Consider the following 22,989-nt stretch of genomic DNA (forward strand, 5'->3'; position numbering starts at 1 on the left):
ATTAAAATCTTCACCTCTTAAATCTAACTTCACTGAATGAAAGCACTAAAGCAGTGGTAACAGCATTTCTTCCACCATTTGGGTTTTATTTCCATTTCGAACATTTCACTGTTGGTAGCCAGTTTGTTTTTACTGATGTTTAAAAATGAATGTGCTGACAATGTGTAGATCATAGACTGAAAAAGAGTGCAGAGATGTGCCTGGCTTTACAAATCTTAGTTTTTTTATACATCATTTGAGTTAATATTCCCATCATATTAGCTGTTCTCATGAACGTAAAATTCATACAGATATGCATAAGATATCAATATGAGTTATTTGGATATGAATACAATATGGTGTAAGAGACATGCTGTACTTCAAATTTTTCAAAAAACATATCACTTTTTATTGGGTTGTAAGAATGGTATTAAAATGGTACCCATGATGTTAAGCTCCCTATTGAAGTTTTAACACTTGTAATGCCGTCTGCCAACAGATCAAAATAAAACAAAGATTGTAGATATTGAACATTGCTCTTTTCCTTAAAACACTTTTTTGCAGGGCAGGCAAGCCCCCTACATCCCCTGAACTTATATACACCAACTGTGAGATCACCATACTTCTGCAAAAAGGGACTCTTCCAGGGAACATGCGAGAGATGCAACTATATAGCCAAACTGGAGGCTGAGCTCTCTCAACTCAGGACTGGCTAAACCAGACAGGAGGAGAAGGTAACCACACACACCATAAACCCAGTCTCACATAGAACTATCACAACTACAAATCAAACACATAAACACACAAAGACATACTCGGAGGCACTGATCAAAAATCTACCAAAACAGCAGAGGCCTCCAAAGCAGACACCCAAACAACTGCCTCCTCATGACATAACGCAAGCAACACATAGATCACAAAGTCAGTGTGCAAATCAGTCACAGCCCTTAAGGCCAAACACAATGCCAGACACACTTGTCATAGGTGACTCCATAGTCAGACACACTGACGTCCCACTCACCAGACTGAACAAGGAGAGGGTCACAGTAAGCTGCCTGTCGGGCGCTAGAATCCGCCACATAACACAAGCACTCAGGTCACTCCACAGCAAGTACAAGTATGACTCAGTCATTGTCCATGCCGGTGTGAATGACCTGAGGCGTACCTCCCTGGACTACATGAAAAGAGACATAAAGGAGCTCTCAGATTATGTAGCCCAGGCTGGTATGACCCTGACCCTGAGCAGTATCCTACCTTCACCAAGAATGATGCCACAATACAGAGACAAAATGATCAGTTTTAATAATTGGCGTAATTTCTGGTGTCATTCTAAGGGGATCCAATGTCTGTCTGCCTGGAATGACATGCTTGACAAGCCACGCTGCCATGAGGGACAGCTTGCACCTGTCACCCTGGGTTTCGGATATTGGCAAAGGCTCTTGCCACCCCATAGTGCCTTTTTAGACAAGGCTCAAATTCTAAACCCACCGCCCTAGAAAACAATAATGGAAAAAAACTAAGGGTAATGCTGCTCAATGCCAGAAGTCTAAATCTCAAGATGCACGCACTCGAAGCCCTCCTCAGTATGGAGAACATCGATGTCTGTGCTGTGACTGAAACCTGGTTCAAGGCTCCTGAGAGCACCCCGGCACTATCAGGTTTTACCTCATATCATGTGTTCCGGCCCCAAAACCCGGACCGTACCACAAAAGGAGGGGGTGTATCCATATTCATCAAGGATACCCACACCTCCAGGCTGGTGGCAACTCACGAAGCATCAGAGACAATTCAGGTGCAATTAACCATAGGCAAAACTGCTCTACAGTTTGTAGCATGTTACAGGCCACTCTCTCAAACTCAGGAACCCCACACAGCCTTCCTGAAGACACTGGAGAGTATAAATGTCTCTCCAAACACCATCATATTGGGTGACTTCAACTACCCAAACATAGACTGGGAACATTACTCAAGCCCCAATACCCTATCCCAAAGGTTCCTGGAGTTCATAAACTCAAATGCTATGGAACAACTTGTCACCATTCCCACAAGAGGTGAAAATATACTAGACCTGATCATCACAAACATGGGGACAAAATGCTCTACACTGGAAATATATCCCTCATTGGTGAGATCAGACCATAAACTAATCTCACTGGAGATCCACATCCCGCCCCCACCCCCAACAAAAAAGACCACAGTGAAGAACTTCTCAAAAGCCAACTTCACACTTCTTAAGACTGGTGTGGTATCCTTCAAGGCCCCTGAGCCATTGGAAACCACAACCCACGCTACTGAATCCCTTACAAATGCTTTCTACGAGCACCTCCAGGATTGCATGGATCAAGCAATCCCAAATAAAATCAAGACCCTTTCCACCAAAGGCAAGCGCCCGATCTGGTGGACCCCAGCCATAAACAAATTTTACAACAAGAGGAGAAAGCTACTACAAGATAGAGCAAAATCCCTAAAAGGGAAGGCATCTCTGATCAATACTAGTAAAAAACTACGATCACTCATAAAATCATCCAAGGCCAACTATGAGAGAAAAATCGCCAAGGACTCAAAAGACAATCATAAGGCCTTCTTTAGCTATGTTAGAAATCTGGGTGGAAACTCCCAGATATGCTCAGAATTAGTCCAAAATGATACAAAAATCACTGAACCCACAGACATTGCAAACATACTGGCAGACAGGTTCAGTGAAAATTTCTCCCCTCCCTCCCCCCAAAAGGAGAAATATCTATCCCAGCAGAGTGTAGCCTCCCAATCATCTCAAATGCCCAGGTGAGAGCTGCTCTCTCTAAAGCTAAAAACACAGCATCAATGGGACCGGATGGTGTCCCCGGCTGTGTGCTACATGAACTCAATGAGGAACTAAACCCACACATAAGGCTGCTGTTTAATCTTAGCCTTACCACAGGATACGTACCCAAAGAGTGGCGTACGGCAACTGTGGTCCCACTCCACAAAGGCGGTGCTTCTACGGACCCTGGTAATTACCGCCCCATAAGCTTAACAAGCCTGGTCTGCAAAGCTATGGAGAGGATCATAATGGAACTCATAAATAAAGACATAGGGGACCAACAGACATTGGATCCTACCCAATTCAGCTTTGTCAAGGGCAGATCATGCCTCTTGAACTTGGTCAACTTTTTTGAAACAGTCACCAAGGCCATTGATGAGGGTAAGGCAGTTCACACAGCCTACCTTGACCTTGCAAAAGCTTTCGACACAATACCCCACTCGGGTATCATAGAAAAGCTCACCAGCTTAAATGTAAACCCATATGTCACAAGATGGGTTGCAAACTGGCTCAAGAACAGAACCCACAGGGTTAGAGTTGCTGGTGCCATGTCAGACTCCAAGCCGGTCACAAGCGGTGTCCCACAGGGCTCAGTCCTGGGCCCCCTCTTGCTCGGCATCTACTTTTCAGAAGTGCAGGCAAACATAGGAGGATTGTGGCTGACAAAGTTTGCAGATGACTGCAAACTGGGCGGCATAGTTGAAAATCCATCAGACACAGATATCCTTCAGAGAGGTCTCATAGAAACGGATAACTGGTGCCAGAGCCATGGCCTTAAGCTAAATGCCAAAAAATGTATAGTCATACCCTTTGGTAAAAACAAGGTAACCCCAAGTTACCACATAGGTGGCAATCCATTAAGCACAGAAGAGGTTATCAGGGACCTGGGGATCCAAGTTGACAGTAACCTTTCTTTTGACACTCACATTGCCAAAGTGGTTAGGAGGACCTTCTACATTGCCCACCTGATTATGAAGGGATTCACATCCAGATCAAGGGAGGTCATTGTTCCCCTGTACTCTTCACTTATCAGACCAATGATTGAGTACAATGCCCCATTCAGAATGTATCTTACCTGACACCTGCAGCAATTGGAAAGACCCCAAAAGTTCCTCACCAAAAGGATAAAGGGGCTCAAAAATATGCCATATGCTGCCCGACTGAAGAAACTCCAGCTCTATTCAGTCGCATACCGTCTGCTCAGAGGTGACCTGTGCCTGACATACAAGGCCATGTCCAACCCGGAATTAATGGACATGCTCCACCTCAAAAAATCCAAATCCACCAGAGCCACAAGAGCAAGAGACTTAAACCTCAACACAGATATAAATAGGACGTGCTGGAGGGACAGATTCATCACCCAGAGACTCCCTATGCTGCGGAACAGAATCCCGGTCCATGTGAGACAGAGCACCTTGCTGGCTCTGTTCAAGAGGAATCTTGACCAGTGGATGGGAGATCATAGGTTTACCCCAGGGATCATCTCTGTATCACTGCTGGACAGAGGCACGGCAAACTAATGAGTATAGTATTCTTCAACCTAAGGGGTGGTGAAAGCCACACAACTCTGGCTAGGCTTATAAATGCCCTAGGGCAGATAGCCTAGTATGAACCTATGAACCTATGAACCTATGAATGGCCATCTCAGGCATGGTACATGTAAGTCCATTCTTTTGACCATTCAGTCTCCACATTTCAGAACTCTGTCTAGCGGGTCCCAACATTTCACATGGTTACCATGATGTCACTGTTGAACATAAGTGTGGGTAGATTAGAATTTTGAAACAGAATTGAACTGTGTGGATTAAAATATAGAGTTTAATGGCCATTTGTGCATGCATAGAACTATAGTTTTGAGTACTATTTGCTTGAACTGTGTTTATAGAGGGTGTAGCTGCCAGCACCACCAACAAGTCTGGGACACAGATAACCATATACAGGTAAAACAAACAAGGAAATGTATTTCATAGTATAAAAGAGCTTCTATTTCTGCTGTAGAAGAAGCTCGAGCAATGTGATTTAATGTGTAGTGCTGTTTGTCGCACTTTAAAATCAGTGCATTTTGGGGATAGTAGTCAGGTTGTGTGAATGATCAGATCCTGCTTTAATAAGACTAGAGTTAGCAAGAGCCAAATGTATATATGTGACAGTAAGTGATAACATAGTGCAGTGGTCTCAAAAGTTCTGGTGCTGTCCTGTGATTATCTGACATATATTAGGTAGTGTAAACGATAACCAAGTTAGACAACCTTAACTGTGAAATATTCCACTGGATAAAGTCAGTTAATTTTTGGAAAGGCGAAATGGCCTTAATATGTCTCATAACAAACTTAAGTGACCACATATCAGCTGTCTCAGCTTGTATAAATTGTATGAACCATCCTGTCCAAAAAGAACTGCATAGTACAGTTAACCTTTAAAACTCTGGGCATAGCCTGGCATACACAGTGTGCACCAATGTACACTCTAAAAATGATTTTGTGCAATGAGATATGCTATAACTTAAAGTTGTTTCAAACTGCATTTTTTAGGAATATAGGAACAATACTATACAATGGATCATGAGGGCCATAATATATGACTTTATGCAGACACACTTAAAAGTCTGTCCCTTTTCAGGCACTTCATAGTTATTGCTTCCAAAATTGAGCAGAGGTGTACATGGTACTTGGTTATATCTTCTGGCAAATATATATTTTTTCCAGAATGCCAAGTGGTCTAATTTTTTTTCCATAACCCTGTCATTTAACATTTATTTTCCATTTTTTCAGTGGTGAGAAGGTATACTCTTCAGAGACATGAAATGTCTCAGGTAGGCCGAAGGGCCATACTTGTGAGGGCAGAGTTCCTGGAAGTTTGTGTACAGTTTCTAAAGTCCAGGAATGTACCCTGCTTTTAATCTTACTTTTATTAAAATATTCCCATGGCGTGTGCCTGTCTGAGAATCTGTGTCTTTTTGTAATTTTTCTTTGTCTCCATTTTAATTAGGTAAATACCTGTCTGCATGTACTCAGTCATTAAAACCTGTATATAGTTTAGTATAGATCAATGAGTTTTCAGTAGACTTCACTTGGTGACAGATTGTACCATAGCAACAGACTGAAACAAATGCACATCATTGTCAAATGTGAGCTGCAACTGTTTTGCAACAAAGGTGATTTTCTGATAATTGATGAAAAGCTGTGATCTGGGATTTCAGATGAACCAAACAGCCTGTGGATAAAAAGAAATCAGCAGTTACATACACAAAGACTGAGTTGATTAAATAGTTGTAGTACATGGGGTCTGAAAGTAAGTCACCATCATAATGTTGTAATGTTATGTTGTGTGCTGACTTCAACAACTGTGTTTAATGCCTGTTACTATAGTTAGAATATTCAAAATTAGTGGCATCTGGCTATCAACGAACACTCTACCCTCATTTTAGTTTTACCTCTTATTGGATTATTGCTCTTTATTTAATAAACTTTGTCAATGAATGTATAATACTCTGCATTTTAAGCAGTTTTTATTGAAGCATTGTTTGGGTGATTCTCAGATACTGGCTTTTTGGACTTTTGCTTTAATTTGATTTGAATTTATTGCCAACTCCATTGATGTCGCTAGATAAAGTTTTGACTAAGACCCGGTGACCCAAGGCAGTTAGCAGCTCAGAAACCTGCTGCAGCTGGCATAGAGGAGGAGTTGAATGATGAGGCTTTGCCTGCTCAGTTTTCTTCAGAGGAAGTGTGGGACAGTATGCATCCCAGCATGCTGTTTGTGCTTCAGTTCCCAGTGAAGACTGAGGATCTCAGAGATGAAACAATCCAGGTAGGCAGGAAGACCAATTTATAACAATGCACAGGAAAGCCTGGACACACATCACAAAGATCCACTGCAAGCCAACCCCTTACATATGAATGGGTATGCACAGGATAGGACTTAAAAGATCTCCCATTACATCGCTGAGAGCTTCTACTCCTGACTCATTTTGACTCTACCACAGGGAATGAATGGGTCAAAGGGTTATTGCCTGTGGCAACATATAGGTTGATAGAGCAGCTTGGCAAGCAGGATGATCAGCATAAAGGATCAAACAACATCTTTAATGCAAATTTATTCATCTTTCAGACGGGATGTTAAACTGAGGTCCCATCTGCTTAAGTTGGTGGTAGCTCTGGTGGATTAAAAGATCCCACAGCACTTATTGAAAACAGTAGGAGAATTTTATTTAATGTATACCTTAACAATATATACAGGGGAAAATCAGAGCTCCATCTGTATCAGAAAAAAAGAGGCAGAAAAAAATATGAATGAAACACAAAATCATCCAAGCAGATATATCAAACAGAATTACGCTAATCCTTTTGACAAAGCTATTTTTTCCATTTATGCAAAATTAGCTCCCAGTCCCACAATGTATTATACAATAAGTTATCATAATATGCTATCCATATAATCCATAATGCACTAAAAATAATTTTGCCACAAACATCTCTACCTCTTCTAGAAGGAAGAAAATAAAAACCACCAAGCAGTCTCTATCCATAAAATACCTAAAAATGAAGACCATAATGATAATAAATTCTTTGCCAAAATGTATGCACTCTTGCACATCTCAGTAGTGTATGTTACTTCCACAGGACAAATGTCACACAATCATTGTGAAAGCACTTTATATTTCAAACGTTTTTACCAGGAATTTGTCTATCAAAACTCTTCACAAAAAATCTTGCATTTCCACAACAGATTTAAACATTCTCACCTTTCTGCACTATTTGCCTGCAAAGAAACATCTAAAAGCAACCATGGATTTTCATGATAAAATATATGTATAATAGATTCACACCAAAGAACTCTGTAAGAGACAGAATCAACAGGAACTTTCCAAGCCAAGAACTTAGCCTCATGTTCATACAGAATATAATCAAAGCTCCTATGTCTTTTCTTAAATAAAACACCTTCCCATCAAGAAGCATACTTAGCCTACAATAATTACCCACAAATCAGTAAGTTTAAATTTGACCCTATGCAATAGTAAATGAAGATGAACAGAACTTGGATATACAAAAGGAATTCTTAAACCCAAAACCCCATCCTCTGGCTTACTGTATAAAACATTTTCCCTACCCCAAATAAAGGAAAAATAAAAGTTAAACAAGGATTTCTCCTTAGAGTTTGGAAAAGGAAACAAAGTCCCATGATAGCTCAACTTACTCAATACAATAGAATTCAACAGACTGACATTTTCTAAAAGATAAGATATACTTTTTATCTATTTAATGCACAGCTGACAAATAAAAGAGTATCCCAACAAGTAAAATATTCTTGATTACGACAAAATGTAATTCCCAGTATAGTAATGCTATCAGATACTACTTAAAAAGGAAAACTGCCTATCCACAAAACTAAATCCTTTACATTTGCCTACATTAGAAAACAAACCAACCTACCAATTTACAAAAAATGCCTGCTTTTCAAATCTCACCGAGCTCCATGCAGAAGGATTTAGTATGAGTAAGAGCATGCAACGCATAAAGTGGTAAGTACAAATCACTCACAATGTGAAGGTAAGCCTGATCAAAAGTCTTTATGCAGCTGTCCAGTATAGTTGACATAGTCAAACCAAAAAAAAAAAAAAAAACACACTCAAGCGACATAACTGATTTACCGCACAGGATATCAATATACTTTTTCCAATCCACCCATTAACAAAAAGCCATACTCAAGACATGTGAATAATACCGCTAATAATATATATGTATCTATGACTCACACTATACGCTGATAGAATGCTCCATAAAGCAGCATGTGCTAATGAATCAAAAGCCTTACAAACATCATGTCAAAACTATAGCATTCTTTTGCGATGAAGTGATTCGGTGAATTACCTCCCTTGCTAAAAAATAATTCAGGTATATTGCTTCCTTTAATACCATAAACACCAGCATAAAACTTAGTGGATAAGGAGTGACATTACAAACTTTTTTTTCTTTAAAGATTGCAGGTCAAATTATCAGTATTTGTCAATTTAAGCGGTCTCCAATTTGACAGATGTGCATTATTTCTCTTCTTTTTATACTTAAAATGAATGACACCTTTACAAATATATGTAGTAATACTATTTTAAAACAAAATCATTTAATAGATTCAAAAAAAAATTCTAGAAACATCTCTGTTCATCTAAAACTCCTATAAAATACCATCAGACCCGTAAGAGGTATCCCACTTTACTGACTGCAGAATGGTCTGAGAGTCCATCTATGTGACTTCCCAATGTATAACAGAATTCTCATCATCAGTTAAATATGACACACACAAATTTGGAGGTGTCACAACAAAAGGGGATACATTAATTCCACAAAAGATTCTGCAACTAATAAAATATCACATTGTCAAGTACACATTCTCCCAGGATTATCATTCAAAGAGATCATCAAAAAATGTTCTTCTCTGGATGTGTTACAATGAAAAGGAAACATATCTGACTTACTTCCACTAAGGACATTTCCCTGTTTAAAAACATGTTTGTGTTTTTTTTTTCTATAGTAAGAGTGAACAATTATTGGAACAATGCAGAAGCCCTATTTCTGATAAATTATCATCCAAACTGTCTTTAACAGATCTATTTTTCTCTCTTTGCTTACTTAAAAAAAATTTAACCATAAAATACAATGATTATTACTTCTTAAAAACAACGCACCAAAAAGTATAAGAATCATAAATGCTGATCCCATAAAACATTCTTTTCATATGACCAAGAGTCATAATACAATACTCAACCAGTAAGCTTTTTTTAAACTTCTAACTTCCAAAATCATAGTAGAAAGAAAAGGAACAAAGAAAAAAAAACCACAACATGATCAGTAAATGACAAAAACATTATTTTATGATGTTGTAAACACAGCTGCCTAGAGTAAGCAAAATAATACACTTCTGTATACACAGCACCTGTTTTATAAGTGTCACCAATATATGGATTAAGGAGAAAATGACCACAAGGTAAAACTTCCCTCATAATATGAATGTACCTCTCAGTTTTCACAGAATGTTTCTGTAAGTGATAATTAAAATCCTCCAAAAGCAGGATAGGAAAATTAAGAGATACATAACATTTAATCTTTCCAAAAAAACCCTCTCTCTTTCCCCCATTGCAGGACAAACATATTACACAAATAAAGCAAAAAAAAAAAAAATCACATATTAATTTTGAAATCACAAACAAGAACCCTACTTGGCACAACTATAGTACAATGCAAAACTGTATGTGATACTTATACAACAAAGCAATGCCACTACAAGTATCTGCACCAAAAAAAAAAAAAAAACAATAGATGTGCCCATTCCAGTAGTTTTGAAACTAAAGGCATTCTATAATAGTTGTTGAATATCTAGTAAATAACAAACAGCAAACATTCAAAAATTATGTCATTTTTGTCATTATTTTTATAATACTATTTCTCATTAATAATACTATTAACATTCAAACAACATAAACTAATTATCAGCCCTTCCCTTTCTTGTTTGTATTTTTAATGTTCTTCCTTACTTTTCTCCTTTTCCCAAGATTACCGATAGTGTTAGAAACAGCATCAACACCATCAGTAAAATCAGCTTTCATATTATCACTAATAGTAGTATCACGCTTCTTACCTGTGTCATCATAGCTTTCATATTATCACTAATAGTAGTATCAAGCTTCTTACCTGTGTCATCATAGCTTTCATATTATCACTAATAGTAGTATCACGCTTCTTACCTGTGTCATCATAGTTTTCATATTATCACTAATAGTAGTATCAAGCTTCTTACCTGTGTCATCATAGCTTTCATATTATCACTAATAGTAGTATCACGCTTCTTACCTGTGTCATCATAGTTTTCATATTATCACTAATAGTAGTATCAAGCTTCTTACCTGTGTCATCATAGCTTTCATATTATCACTAATAGTAGTATCAAGCTTCTTACCTGTGTCATCATAGCTTTCATATTATCACTAATAGTAGTATCAAGCTTCTTACCTGTGTCATCATAGCTTTCATATTATCACTAATAGTAGTATCAAGCTTCTTACCTGTGTCATCATAGCTTTCATATTATCACTAATAGTAGTATCAAGCTTCTTACCTGTGTCATCATAGTTTTCATATTATCACTAATAGTAGTATCAAGCTTCTTACCTGTGTCATCATAGCTTTCATATTATCACTAATAGTAGTATCACGCTTCTTACCTGTGTCATCATAGTTTTCATATTATCACTAATAGTAGTATCACGCTTCTTACCTGTGTCATCATAGTTTTCATATTATCACTAATAGTAGTATCACGCTTCTTACCTGTGTCATCATAGCTTTCATATTATCACTAATAGTAGTATCAAGCTTCTTACCTGTGTCATCATAGTTTTCATATTATCACTAATAGTAGTATCACGCTTCTTACCTGTGTCATCATAGTTTTCATATTATCACTAATAGTAGTATCACGCTTCTTACCTGTGTCATCATAGCTTTCATATTATCACTAATAGTAGTATCACGCTTCTTACCTGTGTCATCATAGCTTTCATATTATCACTAATAGTAGTATCACGCTTCTTACCTGTGTCATCATAGCTTTCATATTATCACTAATAGTAGTATCACGCTTCTTACCTGTGTCATCATAGCTTTCATATTATCACTAATAGTAGTATCAAGCTTCTTACCTGTGTCATCATAGCTTTCATATTATCACTAATAGTAGTATCACGCTTCTTACCTGTGTCATCATAGCTTTCATATTATCACTAATAGTAGTATCAAGCTTCTTACCTGTGTCATCATAGTTTTCATATTATCACTAATAGTAGTATCACGCTTCTTACCTGTGTCATCATAGTTTTCATATTATCACTAATAGTAGTATCAAGCTTCTTACCTGTGTCATCATAGCTTTCATATTATCACTAATAGTAGTATCAAGCTTCTTACCTGTGTCATCATAGTTTTCATATTATCACTAATAGTAGTATCACGCTTCTTACCTGTGTCATCATAGCTTTCATATTATCACTAATAGTAGTATCAAGCTTCTTACCTGTGTCATCATAGCTTTCATATTATCACTAATAGTAGTATCACGCTTCTTACCTGTGTCATCATAGTTTTCATATTATCACTAATAGTAGTATCACGCTTCTTACCTGTGTCATCATAGCTTTCATATTATCACTAATAGTAGTATCAAGCTTCTTACCTGTGTCATCATAGCTTTCATATTATCACTAATAGTAGTATCACGCTTCTTACCTGTGTCATCATAGCTTTCATATTATCACTAATAGTAGTATCAAGCTTCTTACCTGTGTCATCATAGTTTTCATATTATCACTAATAGTAGTATCACGCTTCTTACCTGTGTCATCATAGTTTTCATATTATCACTAATAGTAGTATCACGCTTCTTACCTGTGTCATCATAGCTTTCATATTATCACTAATAGTAGTATCACGCTTCTTACCTGTGTCATCATAGCTTTCATATTATCACTAATAGTAGTATCACGCTTCTTACCTGTGTCATCATAGCTTTCATATTATCACTAATAGTAGTATCAAGCTTCTTACCTGTGTCATCATAGCTTTCATATTATCACTAATAGTAGTATCACGCTTCTTACCTGTGTCATCATAGCTTTCATATTATCACTAATAGTAGTATCAAGCTTCTTACCTGTGTCATCATAGTTTTCATATTATCACTAATAGTAGTATCACGCTTCTTACCTGTGTCATCATAGCTTTCATATTATCACTAATAGTAGTATCAAGCTTCTTACCTGTGTCATCATAGCTTTCATATTATCACTAATAGTAGTATCAAGCTTCTTACCTGTGTCATCATAGTTTTCATATTATCACTAATAGTAGTATCACGCTTCTTACCTGTGTCATCATAGTTTTCATATTATCACTAATAGTAGTATCACGCTTCTTACCTGTGTCATCATAGCTTTCATATTATCACTAATAGTAGTATCAAGCTTCTTACCTGTGTCATCATAGTTTTCATATTATCACTAATAGTAGTATCAAGCTTCTTACCTGTGTCATCATAGCTTTCATATTATCACTAATAGTAGTATCAAGCTTCTTACCTGTGTCATCATAGCTTTCATATTATCACTAATAGTAGTATCAAGCTTCTTACCTGTGTCATCATAGTTTTCATATTATCACTAATAGTAGTATCAAGCTTCTTACCTGTGTCATCATAGCTTTCATATTATCACTAATAGTAGTATCACGCTTCTTACCTGTGTCATCATAGTTTTCATATTATCACTAATAGTAGTATCAAGCTTCTTACCTGTGTCATCATAGCTTTCATATTATCACTAATAGTAGTATCAAGCTTCTTACCTGTGTCATCATAGCTTTCATATTATCACTAATAGTAGTATCAAGCTTCTTACCTGTGTCATCATAGTTTTCATATTATCACTAATAGTAGTATCAAGCTTCTTACCTGTGTCATCATAGCTTTCATATTATCACTAATAGTAGTATCAAGCTTCTTACCTGTGTCATCATAGTTTTCATATTATCACTAATAGTAGTATCACGCTTCTTACCTGTGTCATCATAGTTTTCATATTATCACTAATAGTAGTATCACGCTTCTTACCTGTGTCATCATAGTTTCATATTATCACTAATAGTAGTATCAAGCTTCTTACCTGTGTCATCATAGCTTTCATATTATCACTAATAGTAGTATCACGCTTCTTACCTGTGTCATCATAGTTTTCATATTATCACTAATAGTAGTATCAAGCTTCTTACCTGTGTCATCATAGCTTTCATATTATCACTAATAGTAGTATCAAGCTTCTTACCTGTGTCATCATAGCTTTCATATTATCACTAATAGTAGTATCAAGCTTCTTACCTGTGTCATCATAGCTTTCATATTATCACTAATAGTAGTATCACGCTTCTTACCTGTGTCATCATAGTTTTCATATTATCACTAATAGTAGTATCAAGCTTCTTACCTGTGTCATCATAGCTTTCATATTATCACTAATAGTAGTATCAAGCTTCTTACCTGTGTCATCATAGCTTTCATATTATCACTAATAGTAGTATCAAGCTTCTTACCTGTGTCATCATAGCTTTCATATTATCACTAATAGTAGTATCACGCTTCTTACCTGTGTCATCATAGCTTTCATATTATCACTAATAGTAGTATCACGCTTCTTACCTGTGTCATCATAGTTTTCATATTATCACTAATAGTAGTATCACGCTTCTTACCTGTGTCATCATAGCTTTCATATTATCACTAATAGTAGTATCACGCTTCTTACCTGTGTCATCATAGTTTTCATATTATCACTAATAGTAGTATCACGCTTCTTACCTGTGTCATCATAGCTTTCATATTATCACTAATAGTAGTATCAAGCTTCTTACCTGTGTCATCATAGCTTTCATATTATCACTAATAGTAGTATCACGCTTCTTACCTGTGTCATCATAGTTTTCATATTATCACTAATAGTAGTATCACGCTTCTTACCTGTGTCATCATAGTTTTCATATTATCACTAATAGTAGTATCACGCTTCTTACCTGTGTCATCATAGCTTTCATATTATCACTAATAGTAGTATCAAGCTTCTTACCTGTGTCATCATAGCTTTCATATTATCACTAATAGTAGTATCAAGCTTCTTACCTGTGTCATCATAGCTTTCATATTATCACTAATAGTAGTATCACGCTTCTTACCTGTGTCATCATAGTTTTCATATTATCACTAATAGTAGTATCACGCTTCTTACCTGTGTCATCATAGCTTTCATATTATCACTAATAGTAGTATCACGCTTCTTACCTGTGTCATCATAGCTTTCATATTATCACTAATAGTAGTATCAAGCTTCTTACCTGTGTCATCATAGCTTTCATATTATCACTAATAGTAGTATCAAGCTTCTTACCTGTGTCATCATAGCTTTCATATTATCACTAATAGTAGTATCACGCTTCTTACCTGTGTCATCATAGTTTTCATATTATCACTAATAGTAGTATCACGCTTCTTACCTGTGTCATCATAGTTTTCATATTATCACTAATAGTAGTATCAAGCTTCTTACCTGTGTCATCATAGCTTTCATATTATCACTAATAGTAGTATCACGCTTCTTACCTGTGTCATCATAGCTTTCATATTATCACTAATAGTAGTATCAAGCTTCTTACCTGTGTCATCATAGTTTTCATATTATCACTAATAGTAGTATCACGCTTCTTACCTGTGTCATCATAGTTTTCATATTATCACTAATAGTAGTATCACGCTTCTTACCTGTGTCATCATAGTTTTCATATTATCACTAATAGTAGTATCAAGCTTCTTACCTGTGTCATCATAGCTTTCATATTATCACTAATAGTAGTATCACGCTTCTTACCTGTGTCATCATAGTTTTCATATTATCACTAATAGTAGTATCACGCTTCTTACCTGTGTCATCATAGCTTTCATATTATCACTAATAGTAGTATCAAGCTTCTTACCTGTGTCATCATAGCTTTCATATTATCACTAATAGTAGTATCACGCTTCTTACCTGTGTCATCATAGCTTTCATATTATCACTAATAGTAGTATCACGCTTCTTACCTGTGTCATCATAGCTTTCATATTATCACTAATAGTAGTATCACGCTTCTTACCTGTGTCATCATAGCTTTCATATTATCACTAATAGTAGTATCAAGCTTCTTACCTGTGTCATCATAGCTTTCATATTATCACTAATAGTAGTATCACGCTTCTTACCTGTGTCATCATAGTTTTCATATTATCACTAATAGTAGTATCACGCTTCTTACCTGTGTCATCATAGTTTTCATATTATCACTAATAGTAGTATCACGCTTCTTACCTGTGTCATCATAGCTTTCATATTATCACTAATAGTAGTATCAAGCTTCTTACCTGTGTCATCATAGCTTTCATATTATCACTAATAGTAGTATCACGCTTCTTACCTGTGTCATCATAGTTTTCATATTATCACTAATAGTAGTATCACGCTTCTTACCTGTGTCATCATAGCTTTCATATTATCACTAATAGTAGTATCAAGCTTCTTACCTGTGTCATCATAGCTTTCATATTATCACTAATAGTAGTATCACGCTTCTTACCTGTGTCATCATAGTTTTCATATTATCACTAATAGTAGTATCACGCTTCTTACCTGTGTCATCATAGCTTTCATATTATCACTAATAGTAGTATCACGCTTCTTACCTGTGTCATCATAGCTTTCATATTATCACTAATAGTAGTATCACGCTTCTTACCTGTGTCATCATAGTTTTCATATTATCACTAATAGTAGTATCAAGCTTCTTACCTGTGTCATCATAGCTTTCATATTATCACTAATAGTAGTATCACGCTTCTTACCTGTGTCATCATAGTTTTCATATTATCACTAATAGTAGTATCAAGCTTCTTACCTGTGTCATCATAGCTTTCATATTATCACTAATAGTAGTATCAAGCTTCTTACCTGTGTCATCAGATTCCTCTACGTGCACAGTCGCTTCTGCAGGAATAAGTCAATCACAACAATATCATCAGGAACAGTTGCAGTTTCTGCAAAAAGCCGTGAGACACAAGTATTTTGTTGTGCTTCTCTAGCTATAATCTGAGGGCAATTGAACCAAAACTGCCCTGTGTTTTTACATTTTCTATAACGTTTTTCATAGTTATGAACAGAATGGCTGACCTCACTGCATTGCTGACATTTGCTTTTATCACAATTATTAATCAAATGTTGCAGAGTGACAGAAAAAAAACAAGTCTTTGACTGGCCCTTATATTGCACATAGGTTTATACTCATTTGTCATAATAACACTAGGCATATGTTTAACAATATCCCATTCATTGTATAAAATAACTACAACATCCCACCCTCCAGTCCACACATGTCTGTCATCAAAACATTTAACATCATAAACCATATCCCAAGAATGGCAATATTTTTTAAATCCATTTCATCAATAACTGCTGTACCAAACTGGATAAACAATCATTTCTTAGAAGAAATATTTAGGCCCACAACGTCATAATCTATTCAAATAGAGCAGAGTTTCTTTAAATCATCTGATTACGAAAATGTTCAACCTTAGCTGAATTTTCCAAAGTTAAATCCCTGTAAGAATCTTTACGAACATATATTTAAACTTGGAAACAAACTACAGCTGTCTCTCTTGTGAGTCACACAGAAATTAGAACAGGTTAATTAAGTTTAATTACCTGCGAACTGAGGGTAGAGCCAGGAACTAAATCTTCTAGTCAAGGGGTAAAATAAAGCATTCCAAGGCTTTACTAGAAAAGCTTACCCAGACTCTGCCACAACTGGCTGTGAGGAGGTTAGTTTATTTTTTGTTTTCTTATATTTTCTGTTGCTTTATTGCCTTCTTCTATCTTGTATATTGTGGTTCATTTTGTTTATATTGTGTTTTACTTGTATTCTGATTTTAATTGCACATATAAACTAGGAAAGAGACCACAGGTATGTCTCTTGTGATTCACACAGAAATTAAATTTTCCCCCACTCTCCCACCCTAGTGCTGTTGTGTTTTTAAACCCAGCTGTATTTCTAGTTGCCTGCCCTTTATGTTAAATTGACTACATACCTCCTTCCCTCTCATTCTCTCTCCTCTTTCATTAGCTATTGTGAGTAAGAACAAAATTATCATTTTGTGAAATCATTCCCTTTCAACTATTTAAATGTATTGGTCATCCCACTGTATTCCATAGAACCAGAATACAAAGTGCCCATCACTTCCAATCTATCTTGCTCATTTAAAATTAGTGTTTCTTCACTAACGGGGTAACTTAAGCTTTAGCTATCTTTTTCATAACTTTCATGACTAACTGCTTAGTGCACACTGCAGCTCTTAGAATATTATCCCATTTTGCCATCTTACCTTTAAAATCTGCAATATCTACTCCAAGACCACCAATTACTGGTGAGCCCACATTATGGGCCTCTCAGTAGTCATCCTGGGATTAGTGCTTCTGTTTTGCACATAGAAACATTATTTCCTTGGGACTACTAATCACCAGAAAACCTGATAATTGCTTTGTAGGTAACAGTTTGGAATTTGTGCTAACATTTTGCTCTTGGTGAGAGAAGGAAAAGGGTGCATTGATTACTGCTCTTTCTGGTTAGAAAGTGAGTGTCTGTGCTTGATCTGCTGGAATTGTCTGGCTGCTGTTCAAGGCACCTACCAGTAAAAGGCTGCAACAAGGCTACAGACTCTTAGATCATCTAGTACAAGACTGTGGATCATCAAACATGCTGTGGTCTGCTTCTTATCTTGGTATTGGTGCTACTGTTTTGCTTCTGGTGAGAGAGAAGAAACCAAGGAGCATTGTATCTCAGCAGAGTGAAACTGTTGTGAGACCAGCACTAGTAGTAGTCAGGCAGTAGCCATTCAGGTGACTCCCATCTTTTCGTCATTCTCGACAAGCTAATTCTTTCTTTTCAGTAAGTACTGCTTGATTTGCTTCTAACTTCAGAATATCTGCATAAATACTTTATCCATAAATCATCAGGTTCTACTTATTAGTTCCCCTCAAGTGTTTGGCAGTACTCTGTATAGCCACAGACACCTTGAGTGACATTTTTCCTGTAAAAGCACCATTGAAATTTAACCAGTACTTAGTTGCACACAGGGCAATTAGTTTGCAGTTGCTCCAAGAGTTGCAAACCGGATACTCCTGACATTACTTTATATTCTCACTCCAACTGTCTAATCAATAAAAAAGGTTCTGTTGCTATGGATATGAACTTTCCCACTGTCTCCAATGACAGCCTGGTGGATATGGGCATCCTGAGTCAATGCAGAAATTACCTCATATTTACTGACAACCAGTTAACTCTCAAACAAACTGGTAAGGTCCGTGAGAGATGTATTTAGACAATATCACTGGAAGCAAAGTTCACATAAAAGTACTGCTAATGTCAATAAGGTTGTCTTTACTTTAACTTTACTATAACTACCTCTTCTCTGACTCTACTTCTCCACTTGGCATTCTTCCCTTCCTCCCACACTGTCTTCTAATTTGCTTCATTGCCTATTACTGTCCTAACTTAATACTTTTCATAATCTAACTCCCTTTTATTTATTTTATTCTTTTCCCCTTTTCTTTACACTCTTTTTCTTTACCTACTCTCCCTGTATCCATATCTTACATGTATCTCTGTTTTTCTGTATAAAATTTAACATCTTTTTTCCCTAGTCTGTAACTGTGAGGGGAAGTAATTAATTCATGCACCTTTAATCTTAAGACACATAGCTTCTTATTTTCTTGTAAATATGTATGATAGAAATTAACACTTGTAGTAACAATCTTAAATTGTTCAGTTTGTTATTATTGTTTCATTAACATGCATACTAATATTTTTTGTCTCTATGTACTAATTTTTGTGGAGCTTTTCTCCCCGGGCCTCTACTGAAAATGGAATTTTCTCCAGCTAGACTAGCCCGGTCAACAAATGTAAAATAAAAATAAAAATAAAATTGTCAGTAGTACACATGCTGCACCCATCACACATAATTCAAAGCAAATACATAGACCCTCACATATGCTGAGGTGCTTAAATGTAACTTTCTAAACCCCAACGACCTCCTAGATGAAGTACACATAGCAACCTCTCTTAGCACTCTTTCAAAACAACATCCACATCAACACATGTAGCCACATTTCATGGAGCCTCTACTTCATTGTAGTGACACAATATTGTCCCTGTCACCAGGCTAAGCTAGAACAAAGTCATGGTCATTTGCTATCAGGGCCAGTATTTACCACATTACACATACACTCAGATCATTGGACCACAAGTACCAGTATGACTCAGTATGACTCAGTATGTGGGTGTAAATGACCTGAGATGTACCTCCCTAGACTATACGAAGACAGACATCATGGAGTTCTCAGAATATATATCCCAGGATGGTATGAGATTAGCATTGAGTAGCATTTTATCTTCGCCAGGGATGATGCCACAATATGAACAAAAGATGACTGACTTTAATAAAAGTAATGTATTTTGGCTTTTCCCGGTTAGGGGTCACCACAGCGGAACTCCGGTCCGCTAATGATTGGCAGTGGATTTTACGGTGCTGAGTTGCCAGCCCAATGCCCATCCTTCAAAGAAGGCACACCCATTTATGCATGCACCTACCTGCATGTCTTTACATGTCACTTGACCGTGGGGAGGAGATGCAGACTCCACACAGATGGTGCCCCAGACGAGAATTGAACAGGAGAACCTCTTGCTGTGAGGTGACAATGCTAACTGCTGCACCACCATGGCCCTCTTGGCTTAATTTCTAGTGTCATTCTAAGGGGCTGCAATATTTGCCAGCATGGAAGGAGATGGTCAACAGACAACACTGCTTTGCTAACGATGGTCTGCACCTGTCTCCTCTAGTCTTTTCAAATATTAGCTAAACGATTGTCCTCCCCCATGGAGTCTTTTTTTAGGCAATGCCAAACTGAAAGTACTTCCAACACAGCAAATATGTAAACATGTTACTGCTCGATGCTAGGAGTCAAAACAAAAAATTCCACTCCCTAGAAGCTCTCTTCACCCCAGAGAATGCTGATGTTTGTGCAATCACTGAGACATAGTTTAAATCTGCAGAGAGCTCACCAACAGTGTAAGGTTATAATGCCTTCCACATATGTAGATCAGCTACTACACAGACAGGACTAAAGGTAAAGGGTATTCTGAGTTATATCAAAAATAAATAAATATACCTCAAAGCTGGTCACACAGGACAATGCACTTGAGCTTCTCAAAGTTCAAATCATCTTGGGCAAAATCCAACCCAATACCATATTTGTGGGCGACTTTAATTACCCCACTATTAACTGAGAATTATATACAACACTAAACATACAGGCACAGAGATTCTTGGATTTTATAAACACAAACTCCCTGGACTAGACTGTCAGTATACCAACAAGTGGTGCAACCATATTGGATCTGGTCCTCACTAATATGGGAGAATACTGCACACCCCCTAGTGTAATGCCTTCTCTGGTACGGTCAGACCACAAAATTGTCTCCTTTGAAGTAACAATAAAACCTGGAACCCCAGTTAACCCTGGAATATTGAGGAATTACTCTAAGGTTAACTTCCTACTATTAACTGATAATCTGGCAAAATTTCAAGCCCACATAAACTCTGAGAACACTGCTGCCTATGCAGAACTGTTCACAGAAACTCTAAAAAAAAGCATGTTAATAGCTACATAGAGACAGCTGTACCCCCAGGAAATAGTACAGAACTTACTTAAAAAACAAGCTACCCTGGTATAATAGCAACATCAGTAGGCCATATAACATAATAAAGAAACTCATAGCAGAAATTAGGAGGTGCAGCACCCAGCATGATAAAAGCACTCTCATAAAACTTAATAAAAAACAAAAAGCGCAAATAAAGTCTACCAAAAGCCAAATTTGAGATAAATGTGGCCTTACAGGCCAAGGACAACCAAAATACATTCTTTTATAATGTCTGCATCCTCAAAGACAATACACAATTGTGTGCAAAACTCATTGTAAATGGAGCCACCTATACTGAACTAGATGATATATCAAACCTACCAACCAGAAAATTCATCTCTGTTACACCTCTCTCCCATCAACCTTCCCTCAGGAAATATCATCAAATATAACTCCCCCTGCTATCACTAGGGAACAGGTCCTTAATGCTTTCTCTAAGACTAAGAACACTGCATCAGTGGGCTCAGAAAATATCCCAGGATGCCTTCTAAATAGCATGCAACACGATCTGTCAGGCCCTCTGGAATTGTTATTTAACTGTAACCACCAAACAGGCTTCATGACTTATGAATGCAGAACAGCAACAGTCATCCCTCTGTGCAAAGGTGGGCCAACTACAGACCCATAAATCCCACTAGTCTCATATGCAAAGCCATGGAAAGAACTATCATGGAAATGATCAACAATGACATAGGAAAGCTCCAGACACTAGATCCAACCCAGTTCGCTTACATCAAGGGGAGGTCATGCCTACTCAACCTGATAGAATTCTTGAGAAGGTCACCAAAGCAATGGAAGATGGCAAGATGGTTTACACGGCCTACCTTGACCTGTCCATGGCATTTGACACAATCCTCCACTCGGGCATTGTTGACAAACCTAGGAGGTTAGGTTCAAATCCTTATATCACCCAGTGGATAGCCAGCTGGCTCACAGACAGGACACAGAAAGTTAGAATTGGGGAGTCCACCTCTACAAAGAGGCCAGTGACAAGCAGAGTCCATCAGGGTTTGACCCTGGGGCCACTCCTTTTTGGCATTTACTTCTCTGAAGTCAAGGCCAACATCAGTGGCCTCTGACTGACTAAATTTGCAGATGATTGCAAATTAGGAGCTGGTATTGAATAGCCCACTGACAAAAATATTCTCTAGGAATGGCTGATGCAGACAAACACAGACAAACAACTGGTGCCACGGCCATGGACTAAAACTAAATGCCAAGAAGTACATAATAGTATCTTTTTGGAAGTCATCCACCCCTGGAAATTGTCATATTGACAACACACCGCTAAGAGTTGATCCAGTTGTCAGGGATTTGGGACACACATAGATAGTAATCTAGCCTTTGACCATCACTTGTCTACAGTAGTGAGGAAATCATTCTGTGTTGTGCAGCTTATAAACAAAGTATGACATCTAAGTCCAAAGAAGTCATTCTTCCACTGTATTCAGCATTCATCAGACCTATCATTGAGTACAGTGCCCCATTTGATATGTACCTAACCAGGCATATCCAGCAATTGGAATGTCCACAGAGGTTCCTCACTAAAAGAATATAGGGCATAAGTAACATGTCTTATCTAGACCACCTCAAGGCCCTATCCCTGTATTCTGTCTCCTATAGGCTGTTGAGGGAAGATCTATGCCTGACATATAAGGCATTGTCAGACACCACTGTAATGGACCTCCTTCATATCTGCTAAATAAGCTGTACCAGAATTACCCATTTTAAAGGCTTAAACCTTGCCTCTGATATAAATAGGACCTGCTGGAGAGACAGGTATGTATCCCAGAGACTACCCAGTCTATGGAAAAGGCTCCCCATCCATGTGAAGCAGAG

At 37.3% G+C, this 22,989-nt stretch overlaps 1 protein-coding gene across 1 annotated transcript in view; it reads left to right on the forward strand.

The window, feature by feature from the left end:
• The window catches only part of AGXT2 (alanine--glyoxylate aminotransferase 2), a 1,286,299-nt gene that overhangs the window by 501,474 nt on the left and 761,836 nt on the right, over positions 1–22,989 (forward strand). The gene's annotated exons all lie outside the window — the stretch shown is intronic.

Source organism: Protopterus annectens, chromosome 1.part0, assembly GCF_019279795.1.
Source record: "Protopterus annectens isolate FY-2018-M chromosome 1.part0, PAN1.0, whole genome shotgun sequence".
Classification (NCBI taxonomy): domain Eukaryota; kingdom Metazoa; phylum Chordata; order Ceratodontiformes; family Protopteridae; genus Protopterus; species Protopterus annectens.